The 12,384-nt window shown below is 45.1% G+C and overlaps 1 long non-coding RNA gene across 6 annotated transcripts in view; it reads right to left on the bottom strand.

Moving 5' to 3' along the window:
- Positions 1-12,384, bottom strand: part of LOC122448581 — a 110,034-nt gene that overhangs the window by 31,925 nt on the left and 65,725 nt on the right. For 3 of the 6 annotated variants that reach the window (XR_006271674.1, XR_006271673.1, XR_006271672.1), the window contains exons 1-3: positions 11,685-11,983; positions 10,373-10,554; positions 7,473-7,623 (exon numbers count right to left, since the gene is read on the bottom strand). This is a non-coding gene — a long non-coding RNA (uncharacterized LOC122448581). Of the gene's footprint in view, positions 1-7,472; positions 7,624-10,372; positions 10,555-11,684; positions 11,984-12,384 lie in introns of those variants that run through there. The other 3 variants (XR_006271677.1, XR_006271675.1, XR_006271676.1) reach the window with 2 other exon arrangements.

The raw sequence follows: 12,384 nt of genomic DNA on the forward strand, positions 1-12,384 counted from the left end.
TAGGTATACAAATTGTTGATTTTTGTATTGTTAAAAGATAAACTGCCCTGGAGAAGAAACCGGCAACCCGTTTCAGTATTCTTGCCTGGGAAATCCCATGGGCAGAGGGGCTTGGAGGGCTACAGCCCATGGGGTCTCAAAGAGTCGGGCACAACTGAGTGACTAACGCGCACGAGATATGTAATAGTATTTAAACACCAGTTTTCGAACTAATGTTGTGAAATACATACAGCTTTAAAAAATGAAACAGAATTAAGTGAGATATAGTAGAATAGGAAATATCAGACTGCACCTACTATAGAAAAGGTGAAAGTGAAGTTGTGTCCGACTCTTTGTGACCCCATGGACTGCAACCCGCTAGGCTCTGCCATCCATGGGATTCTCCAGGCAAGAATACTGGAGTGGGTTGCCATTTCCACTGTTTTCTAAGACCTTGTATTTATATATAGTGAGATATAAGTATGCATATCTCCATGTCAGTACATGTGTGTTTACTATATGTGTGCATGTGTGTTAATTGCAGCAAAATGTTTGAAAGCCATAGCATTGCGAATTATACACTATGAAATAAACTAGAAAAGACAATAAATAAATAAACTGGAGCATATCAAAACTCTTTAGAGATTATTCAAGCAAAAATCAATTATAATAGGGTGGCCAAACCAGCAGGGGTTTGGAGCACTCCACTAACCGCGAGCCAGAAGACTTATACAAAGATGGTGCGGCAAAGGTAACAAGAGTATGTGATTGGCCAGAGCAGTGCGCTTGCCTCATTCAGAAAATCCTATTGGCTGCTGGCGTTGGTGGTCCGTAGCCAACAGTTTCTCCGCCTCAGGCATCCCTGGCTTAAGGCATCGGTTTACCTCCTGAGTCTCCTGGCCTCCCTGTTGAATTAACTTATCAGCATTGTTCACCTCTGTAGGAAAAGCTCCAGAATGAAATATCAATGGATAAATTTTAATAACCAAAGCAAGTGGATACATAGGCCAGAAAGTTTAAAGGAAAAGCAAAATGGTTAGAAAGCCTCCTTGACAGCATTTTCAACCCCAGTTTTAGAGTCTTCTATACAAAGTTACACAGGAAAAGCTTCTTCATTCCTGGGGATAGGAAAGGCCCTGCTGGCCCATTTCCTCATAAGAAACCAGAATTACGCCCCGCATCTTCCTCCCACTGGCTTTTTTTCTGCATTTCTTGCCAGAAAGTTCAGAGTTAATTTACTCAGTCAGCCACAGCGACTTCCTTGCTCTGATTCTTTTCTCCCCACGTACCTGACGCAGAGTTTGCTCTTTATGTTTCTAATTTGTATTTGCTATAAATGACTTGATCTCTTGAGAAACCAGGCACAGATAGAAGAGGAGGAAGTGTTTCTAAAGCATCTAGGACACCAGCTGGTGGAAAACAGACTTGAAAAGGACTTTTCCTTTGAACTCCTGAGACTCCCAAGGGCAAGGTCACTCAGCTCAGTTCCGCCCCTTCCACCCGCCCCCATCCGGGGTTCGGGGAGACGGAGCAGCCTCTGTGCAGACGACCAGCCTCTCTGTTGTGAGCTGTTCCTCGTCCCCTTCTCTGCCAGCAGCTAGATTGTTATCAAGCCACAAAGGGCAGACGGGGTCCTGAAATCTTTCATCACAAAGACAGCATCTCCTGGAGCTTCTTTTTTTTATTTTTCTGAATGTTTGTAAGGAGAAAAGGGAGGAACCCTGTCTCAAAGACTCAAAACAGTTTTAAAGTTGCGTGCTCCGGGCAAACGGCTACTCTTGTTCTGTTTATATGTTTTGGCCCCACAATTTTGAGTGACTCAGACGTCGAGCGACGTCTCAGTTGCGGAGGAGGGTCCCCCCGGGCGGGGTTGTTGCTCTGATTTAGGGGCTCTTCAAGTTGTGAGGCTCCAATGATACAAAATGCCAAAAGCAGCTGGGAACCCACTTGAACTTAAACTACAGTTTTGCATTTTTTCCATTTCTCTGCCTTCCCTACCCAGTCGCCAGCCCCACCATCCACACCCAATACCCTCCCAAGTAGGCTTTTCTATTGCAAATGATCAGACACAGGATTTGAATAAGAAGCCCAGCTATTTGCTCTGCTCCCAGACCTGCAGACAGCAGCATCCTACTTAGAGACACTCTGCACACTTATTACCACCAACGGTGAAATAAATAAGCTTACCTGATGTGTGTAACTTGAGTAAAAGAAAATTGCAAAATAATAGATAAAAATAAAGAGGTTCATTGTTGTGCATTTGTGAAGGACGTCGCTAGATGAATAACTGGTTTTTAGATTTTTATATCATTGGGCTTGAACAAGAGAACAATAACAAAGGATTTACCCGCCTCCCAGAAAAAGTGATCAGGCCAGCCTCTGCAAGAGATTTTTGACCCTTGAGTAATTCAGAACCTGCAGTCTACTAGATCTAAATTCCATAGGAAAGAGACAGAAGTGGTTCTTTCACTACAAAAATTTCTAAAAGAATTAACTCTCAAATTTTCAACTCAAGTAGGTAAAGGAGAATGTTTCCATGGGGTTTATTGAATGCTGTGCATTATTACTTAAAACCTCCTGTGTTTGGTTCTGATTGCTGCATGGGTATGCTTTTCTCTCTCTCTCTTTTTTTTTTTTTTTACAGCTGATGACAGGACCAAAGTGGCTTGAGAAGGGAGAATGACCTCCTAGTCATGTTCGTCCTCTCACCATAATAAAGTCCTTTTTCCCTTTAGCATCTTCATTCTTCAAGAGCATTTCACTTGACTACAAAAGTAATGTACACACACCATTTTGGAAAACATTGAAAGTTACAAGGAAAAGAAATTTAAATCATTTCTCATTTTCAGCAGCCATCAGTAACCACTACTGGGCTTCTCTAGTGGCTCAGTGGTAAAGAATCTGCCTGCGAGTGCAGAGGACATGAGTTCGATCCCTGGTCCAGGAAAATCACACACACTGCAGAGCGACTAAGTCCATGTGCCACAACTGCTGAGCCTGCACTCCATAGAGTCTGCAAGCTGCAACGACAGAGCCCACACGCTGCAACTACTGAAGCCCACATGCCCTAGAGCCTGTGTTCCATAACAAGAGGCGCCACCGAGATGAGAAGCCCTCGCACCACAACTAGAGAAAAGCCGATGCAGCAAGGAAGACCCAGCACAACCAAAAATACATTAATTAATTAAAATAAATAAAATGCTACTAAAAAAATAACCACTGGTAAGATTTCAGTGTTGAGTCTTCTATCCCATACTTCTCAACATATATATTTATTCTTGTTCTTCACAACAACGAGAACATGCCACTTTTACTTCTCCATAAACCATTAAAAACCTTCACCATCATAGATGCAATTAGATCCCATCCCTTGATGCCCCATAATTTTTCAGCCCATCCCCCTTTACAGAGCATTTGAATTTTGCTTGGTGGTTCTTTTAAGCATGGAATGCATGGTGAAAGATGTGAACAAAATATGTAAAGTATATCTTAACTCATCTCCAAGCTTAACACAACCAGCTCTGTGACCAAGAATCCTCCTGGAACACAGATCTGATGGAGAAAAATGACAGGAATATACTTAATACACTTTGGGGGGAGTTGACTAAATTAGGAGCAGTGCAGTTATTAAAATGTCAATAGCTGATTGGCTACAAAGATCGGGAAACAATCCACCTAAAGAGGGAAAAATTCTCTCCTGAGCCCTCAACTTACATATTCACTATGAAAGTACTCTTGTCTCTTCTTTCTAAAAAAAAAAAAAAGTGCAAGGCAAGATCATCCTTTTTAAATACAAAGACCTTCAATATTGGAATGTTCCCTTCCAATATCAGCTCCCCCAGAACACCCCCGCCTGGGTCATGTCTGAGCCAGGGTTCCCCTCCTCACTGGGTCTCCTCTGGTTTGTGACAATTCCAGTATCTGCTGTGATTTTTAAACAACCCTTTATCCCTGCTCGCTGTCTCCTTCCCACAAGGGCCCCTGTCTGATTCAGTTTGGTAGCTCCACGCAGTGGGCACCCAATAAATATTTGTGGAGTGATTCTTTCAAGGCACCTCGGTGAGGGTCCCCCCCCGACAATGTGCTTTTTCTGCGTTTAGGTCTCTCACAGGCTGGAGGCCACAGTTTAACAAAGCCGGGGCGAGGTCAGGGGGGCCGGGGAAGGCAGCTTTCAAGTTGAGTAATGAAAGGCGATGTTAATTACTGACATGGGCCATTTAGAAGGAAGAAAAATGCTATCTCTTATTAATTTTGCTGAAATGGACACACTCTTGTCAGTGGCTAATGGTTAACAAAGCCGTTCTTTTCTGAACACAGAGAAGGAAAATCTCAGCAGAGGACCTGGGGGCCACAGGGCAGAAACCCCGACTTCCTGCCCCCACATCCCCGTCGGCCTGAGATAACGTGTCCTGCTTTTGTTTGGGCTTTTTGTTTCTGTACAAAGTTAGACAGAAAGCCGTCCACGAGAGGTTAAAAGGTTCACTCGTACCAAGATGGTTAGGACGGGCTCCTGCTAAGGACACAGGCATCAAATTTACATTTTAGTGTGGGGAGAGGGGAGGTAGAAAGAGAAAAGGAATCAACTTGTGGACTGGCAGGCCTTGTCCTCTGAGTGGGGAAATGCTTATTTAATCAAGAGGAAAGGGTTTGAGGACCCAGCACTTTCCCCAGGATTACAGTCTCCTGGATAATCTCGGGTGGACGTGCCTAACTGCTCCTATGGTGCCCCTTGCTTTCCATCTGAACGCCCGCTTTGGCAGTTGTGAACTTCAAGTGGACCTATTTAAGCTGATCAGAGGAAACAGGCTGACAGTGAGCTGATTAGGAACCTCTTACAGACCCTCCTATAAAGAGGGAAGGAGGCGTTCTTAGCTTTTTTCCATCAGCTTTGCAGAGGGCCAGGAGGCGGCCATAAAAGAGAGGGTGGGATGGGGGCGGGGAAAGGAAAGGGTCCATTTTCCTCCACGAAGAAAAACAACCTCCCTGCCAGACCTTTGCCAACCTTCCTGTTCTTGTCAAGCTCAGCTCTGAGGGAATGTTTGAAGATAACAAGAAAGGAAATCATGAAACGATACGGCGAGGCCGAGCTAGACTTGAAGAGACAAGTGCAAGCTGTTTCCTTGACCCGGGCTTATCTCCAGGCGGCCAAAAAGGAACCATCTATCAGACCCAGAAATAGGCTAGGAACCTCGGAGTAAAATGCTGCTCTTAACAAGAAAATGATGATATCTGAGTTTGCTTAGAAAGCAACGTTTCAGCCATCATTGGGCGGCCTTTTCCATGCTCTGCACAGACGTGTTTTTTTATCTCCAGGGGTAGAAAAGGTGCGGTGAACCCTTTCAAAAAGCTGAATGTTTGTTAGGAGTGTGGAGTTCCATTTGAGAAATGTTATAAACACATTAACGATCAGAGGGAACATTTCAAAACCTCTCTGGGAAAATAGGAGTTGCTGACAACAACTCCAAGCAAGAAAAGATTCCACTGCAAATTCTAAAGAAATGAGTAAGTTGCCTCTTTGCCATCCACACAGCCCTTATCAGCAGCAAAAAGTCCAGGTTAAGGATTTGCTTTCCAAGCTGATAGACCCCAGGTTGACCTAAAATCGAGCAGACAGTTGGGGGCTGGGGGAGACCGGGGCGCGTGGGAAGAAGCCAGCAAAGCCGACCCCCTTTGAAATGCTCACAGAGTCTGTGTTACCGCCTGGAAGAGCAGAATAACCGTTTAGGTTCCAGACCTTAAACTGAAAATGAAGTTTACAAATTAGCTCTAAATAAATATTATCCTTCCCGTGAAGAGCTGCAGTCCCAAGGGAAGCTGAATTCGTAAAAGACACAATTCAGCTCCTACACACACAGAACCAAACTAAGCTGACCTAAAACTGGCCTATTTCTCTCTCTTTCAAAATAGCATGGTGATGTCATGCTTTTCATCTCCCCCACCCCCTTGCCAAAGCAACCACTTCTCCTTCCTGAAAATAGCTTGATACAGTTCTAAGGGAGAAAGAAAGGGGGGAGTCAAAATATAAAGAAAAACAAATTTAAGTTTAAACCAGCAAGTAATAAAAGTCAATCTTTTCTTTCCTGTTTACTCACTTCCCTGACTGTGTGTGTGTGTGTTACTCCCAAGATCCTTCTGAAAATTGTTAAGAAGGGAAAATTGTCTCCAAAATAATTTATGTAGTCTTATTTCTGAAACTTTCTCATTTTTGTGAATTTCCCCTTTGTTCTTCACTAGTGAATACCCTAGAGTTGGGATGAACCAGATTCTTGTCTTAGAGCCCTGGGGGTGGGGGGGGGATATAAATGTATTTGAAGGAAAGAGGAACAGATTCGGAACTTGTAATAAATATTCTTGGGCCTGGGTCAATGATCGTCGGTGCTATTTGAGCCTCAAGACACCTGCTTTAAACTACAGATGTATAGGACTCACTGGGGACTTGTTAAATCGCCTGAGAAAGGGCCCAGGTGTCTGCAACCTTCCAAAGGAGCCCAGGCGACTCAGAGACACAGTCAGCTCTGAGGACGGCTTATGAGACTGAATGAAGAGACCACGTACCACAGAGCAGTCTCATGTCCCTCCCTCCCACACCTGGGAGCTGAGTCCTGCCTCAGTTCTTACAGCAGAGACCAGATCTTCCCACATATTCACCTCTTCAGATCCCTCTTCCCTTAAAATGACTTCGCATCCTCGCCTACTTCCTTTGTTTCCCATAAATTGCTATAAATTAGCTTTGATCTCAGAGGAGAGTTCCCCATAAAAAAGAGGCACAGTAATCGAGATGGAGAAAACTCCAGTAAGATGCGTTAGAAGGACCCCTGACAGAGATGGAGAATTTAGGTCAATGAGTCTTGACTGGGGACAAGCAGTGGAAAAGGAGGGGGGACACAGTGTGAAATGACACTCGAAACCCAGCTTACCCTTCAGTTACAAGACTGTCACATACCTGAGAGTTAAGCCAGAGAAAAACCCAAGTCAAAAGAAGAGTGATTTCCAATAATAAAAAGGATCTCTCTTTTGGCCAGACTGCTTAACTTTGTCAAGTATTGATAGCTCTCCTTCTCTGTTTTTACAACAAATTCCATAAATAGCTAAACAGTCACACAGATCTGTTAAGCAAGCAAATGTTAAGATTACTTTCATTTCCAGGCTTGATTAAGAGAAACATAGGAAAGTTTTCATGGGATTATAAAATTGATTTCTAAATACAAGTATGTTTTTCATTTACTTTTTAAATTTTCACTCTCTCAAGTCAAATATCTGTCTGACATTTTAAAAGCTTTAAGTCTTCGGGCTACAATGAACCATGAGAGTGGGGCATGTTTTCTGATTTCTGCCTTTGGTCCAACCTCAGGTTGCAGCATTCTCACGAGCCTGAAAGGCACCCGCCATGGAGGAAATTTCCCTGCCTCCATGGGCATACCGTGTCTATCTACCCTCAACCATGGACATGCAGATGGATACTTCATCATAAACTTAGATTCTTGTGAAGTTACCTTCTACTTTTTCTCCTTCAAATGAAGTGTCTCTGCTTCTTCTAAGCCAGCCCCTTCACCTGGGTCTCCAGCTTCATATCACCCTCTTGGGTTCCTCTGACACCGTCCAAGTTCTATCTGGCTCCTCCAGGAGGGCTGTGAACTGCCCAGGCTAGAAAGAAAAAGGGCAGACAGTGTCATGCAGACTAAGGATGACTTGAAAAGTCAGAGGAAGGTGCATTCCCTTGCCACAAACCCACCAGGGAGCCCTCAGTGAAGGAGGCAAGTCCTGATCTGGGGCTCAAAAGGCAGATTAGGATGGGGGAAGAGAAGACATCGGTTTTGTATAAGAAGTCTTCCAGGTCTGCCACACAAAAGCCTAACCCAGAGCAAATGTGGGATGGCGGTGGGTGGTGGGGTGGTGGGGTGTCACAGCAAGGAACAGAACAATTAAAAGACTCTCTCACTGGAAAGATGGATCTATAGGAGACTCCTAGAGATAAAGCTGGAAGGAAAGGATGGCTGAAAACCCAGCGAAGCTGAATGCTAAGCTGAGGGCTTTCGACACCTTCAGAACAGCAATGGAGAGGCCACTCTTGGATTTTACAGAAGAGAGTGACATTGAAGACATCTGAGCTGGCAGCGGTGTCTCTAAAGATGTCGATGATGAGCTGGGGTGAGTGCCACAGCAATCTGGGGGTGAGGCGAAGGGCCCTCCACTGAGGCTTATTGATAAGCATGTTGCCCAAGACAGAGTCCAATGTCTCGTTAAAGCCAAGTTGGATGAGGTCTGTTCATGGCCTGGAACCCAGCAGGCCAGTCTAGGTCTCCAGGAAGACAGGTAACCCACCTGGCCGGGTCTTGTTTATACAGCCAAGTAAGTCCTATCTTCTCTCTCAGAACTTGAAAGCATGTGGATCCTCCTCCCAACAAAACCACCTAAAACTATGAGAATCATGCAATGTTAGAGCTCAGCCTTGGGAACTGGGTGACTCCTGTGACATCCCAGCATGTCGCTTCGTCCCTGGATCTGTATGAATCAAAAGGAAGGAGGCAGGAGGTAGATGGACCCCCCAGGGGTAAGCAATTTGAGTTCATTCCCTGTAGACTGAAACTCTAAAATATCAGTAACAGGACAATCAAGAGAGGAGACTGGGCTCTGCTCAGATAAGAGACCACATACTTCTGATTCTCAAAGTCAAGGAAACCTTCCCAACAAGAAAACTCCTTGGAGGTCAAAGAGGGAGGGGGCACCTACCCCAAAGTAAGTGATGTCATCCTACCCATAGCCCTCTTCACTGGGAACCATCTTGGCTGAGAGATGCACGTACACATGGAAGGACCCTGAGATATACCAAACACGGACTCAGAACCAGGCAGGTCAAAATGATTGGCTGAAGGAAACCAGGAAGAAATGTCCCTTATAAGTGATTTAAACTAGAGCGCAACTCTCTAAGTCCAGCCGTGTGTCTAGCCGCAGATGCTTTATCCTCCTAACAAACACTTTGTTTCACTACTTCCCATCTTTGTGGGGATTCTTTTCTGCAATGCTGACGGGTCAGGGCCTTATCACTCATCACCAGTTGAGTGGCTAGGATTCGGCTCCCTTACTGCTGCAACCCCACCTCGATCTCTGGCCGGAACCGAAACCCTGCTTCACACCACTGCAGGCTGAGACCTCCCAAGATCAGCACCTCCCCACCAAACACACCAGCTAGTTCAACTCTTTTACTTTACAGATGGACAAACCAGATGCAGAGACATTACCTGACATGTCCACCACCATACAGATGTTACAGAGCCAGGTTAAAGATGCTGGCAGATGACATATGCAAGGAGATTTCATTTTTATATACACAAAATGGAGAGACTGTACACATATAATCTCCCTGTCTACTTGTTCTGTGCATGTATATCAATGCTAAGTTGCTTCAGTTGTGTCCAACTCTTTGCCACCCCATGGACCGTAGTCCGCCAGGCACCTCTGTCCATGGAATTCTCCAGGCAAGAATACTGGAATGGGTTGCCATTTCCTCCTCCAGGGGATCTTCCCAACCCAGGGACTGAACCTTCATCTCTTCTGTCTCCTGCATTGGCAGGTGGGTTCTTTACTGCTAGTGACACCTAGGAAGCCTGTGTACATAACATACATGTGTATATAGGCAAAAGACTCTGTGGTAGCTGAGATGATCAGGGTTCATAAATATATTTAGATACAACCTAATTAAGCATCCCTGGTGGCTCAGAGGGTAAAGCGTCTGCCTGCAATGCAGGAAACCCGGGTTTGATTCCTGGGTCGGGAAGATCCCCTGGAGAAGGAAATAGCAACCCACTCCAGTACCCTTGCCTGGAAAATCCCATGGACAGAGAAGCCTGGTAGGCTACAGTCCATGGGGTTGCAAAGAGTCAGACACTACTGAGCGACTTCACTTTCTTTCACTTTCAATTAGGCATCCAGACAATACAGATAAGGAAGCTTCCCTTTGATTCAGTGATTTACAGAAAAAATATGAATGATCTTATCTCAGGACTTCCCAAGGAGAGACAGCCTGGGAGCAGAAGTTGGGGGTGGGGGGCACTTGAAGCAGCCCCCTCATTTGTTAGCACTCTGTGCTGCTCCCCCCACCCCCACCCCCAGCACAACTCTCGACAAAGCATCCACTCTCAGGATTCACATTCACATCCTGGAGTGTTTACCCTTCAAACAGGCAGGAACTGGTTGCGTTCGGCAGCCCTGCTGAGTTAGGCCTGGTGGTCCATGTCCACCGCACAGCCTCCAAGCCTCTGCATTCACAGGAGGCCTGTCTGGCTTTATCTGTCTGCGAGGACTCGGGCCCTGCCAACTGAACTCCCTGCCCCCAGAATAATGAGAAGATTTGAAATGCCATTTAGTCATAACTCAATCAACCAATTTTCCTCACCAGTGGGCCTCAGTGAAATCGCCTTAATTTCTCCCCTGGGTGGGGGGTGTGTGGCCAACAGGGACGCCAGTGACATCTGAGTGGCAGGACGTGCTGGGCAGGGCCTGCAGCCGGCGGAGCTCAGCCAGGGGCCCTGGAGGCCGAGGGAAACAGCTTTGTTTTAGCTGCGAGTCAGACCAAACCTAGAGGTGAAAAGACAATCACATCACAGCCACAATGTTGAGACTCCTGAAATGGAAACCAGCTGTCTCTTGAAGGAAATTCCCGCTGCCCCTCGGTACCATGGGCGGCCAAGGATTAGCGCCAGGCAAGAGACAGAGAGAGACACATGGGGAGACGGGGAGACACAGGGTGGTTAACCAGGCTCCCTGGGAGGAGAGCAAAGGTGGACTGAGCAAGAGTAAAGAAAAGAAACAAAGAAAGAAGAAAGCAATTCTGGAGAAGAAACATTCAAATTTGCTTACAAGGGAACCTCTCTAGCTCTGTGAAAGAATGGTCTGGAACCTGGTGGTGGTGATCCCTGAATGATTCTGGGTCGGATCAGTGTAATTCCAGCCAGATTCTAAAGAAGTTTCGTCAGGTACAAAACAAAAGGAGGCGGGGAGGGCGGGGGGCGGGGGGCAGGGGTGTCTTTGGCAGTGTGAGGCCAGCTGGAGGCATGCTCAACTGAAAGTCATATGGTTTGGATGACTTTCAGCTGAAATGAAAATTTTAGGCTTTCAAGGTCTACTTAAGAGAATTTTTTTAACCATCCCAAAATATAGCTTAAAGAGTAGAAAAACAATTGCACCAGAGGGGGGGAAAAACAGAGGAGGGTTAAGAGAGAGATGGGGAAATAGAATACTATGGTAAGCTTGAGTGAGACTATAAAATTTTCCCCAGGGAAGCCCTGGGTTTCAATTTTAATATTTGATAAATCTTTCTATATCAGAAGAGCTCTGATAAATTAGAAATTGGGGATTAACATATACACACTACTGTACATAAAAAAAATTAACAACAAGGACCTACTGTATAACACAGGGAACTATATTCAAGATCTTGGAATAATCTACAATGGAAAAGAATCTGAAAAAGAAGATATATATGTGGGTATACAACTAATCACTTTGCTGTACACTTGAAACTAACATGACATTGTAAATTAACTACACTTCAATTATTTTTTAATTAAATTTAATTTTTTTTTAAATGAAAGTATACACACAGAGGAGAAAAAGAGCTCTGAGTGCAAAAAATTTACAGAAACAGAGCTCAAGAGTTGGAGAATGTCAGCTCCAGAGTGGTTCTAATCTTAGACAAGAGAGGTTACCTGGTGGACACACAGGATAAAGCCCCACGTTCACCTCCAATCCCAGGGGCAAACTGGGAGCCTGAGCTGGTAACACAGTCACCAAGCCGCATCCAGGCCCAGAAGGAGATGTGTGCACACACAGCCAAGGCTGCTGCCCATGATCTCCGAGGACAAGGGGGAACAGGAAGCCTTTGTCCTTTTGTGACAGAGGGTCACAGAAACGAGGAGCCAGGGGTGAAGAAGGAATGGAGGAAAATTATATGTTTGAAGGCAGAAGATGGAGAGACAGCAAAGATGAACAGTAAAAGACAGAGAGGGGGAAGAATACAGATCTCAAATTTCTAAATTACCCTTGGCTCAAAGGTCTGGTTTACCACTGAAACAGTATAATTATAAACTTGGCTTAAAACAGACCCAGGATCTAGTTACTAATTTCTTACTAGCAATAGCATCAAAACCCTTTCTGCTGGTAGCTGGTCTTTTGACAAAAACCGTGTGTCTCATACACGATGTGACCTATAGAGAGAACTGGTTTTAATCAGGCAGATCTATAAAATGGTATGCAATTGTGGTCTCCCTTCTCAGATGTCAACCCAAGCAGAGGAGAAAGTGAGGCTTGGAATTGTCAGAGTAAGTTGTGTGTGTGTGTTGGGGGCGGGGGGTAGACATTTTACATAAACGCTCCCTTGTCCTACAGTATATAGGCTAAGTGTGTCAG

Source organism: Cervus canadensis, chromosome 10 (genome assembly GCF_019320065.1).
Source record: "Cervus canadensis isolate Bull #8, Minnesota chromosome 10, ASM1932006v1, whole genome shotgun sequence".
Lineage (NCBI taxonomy): Eukaryota > Metazoa > Chordata > Mammalia > Artiodactyla > Cervidae > Cervus > Cervus canadensis.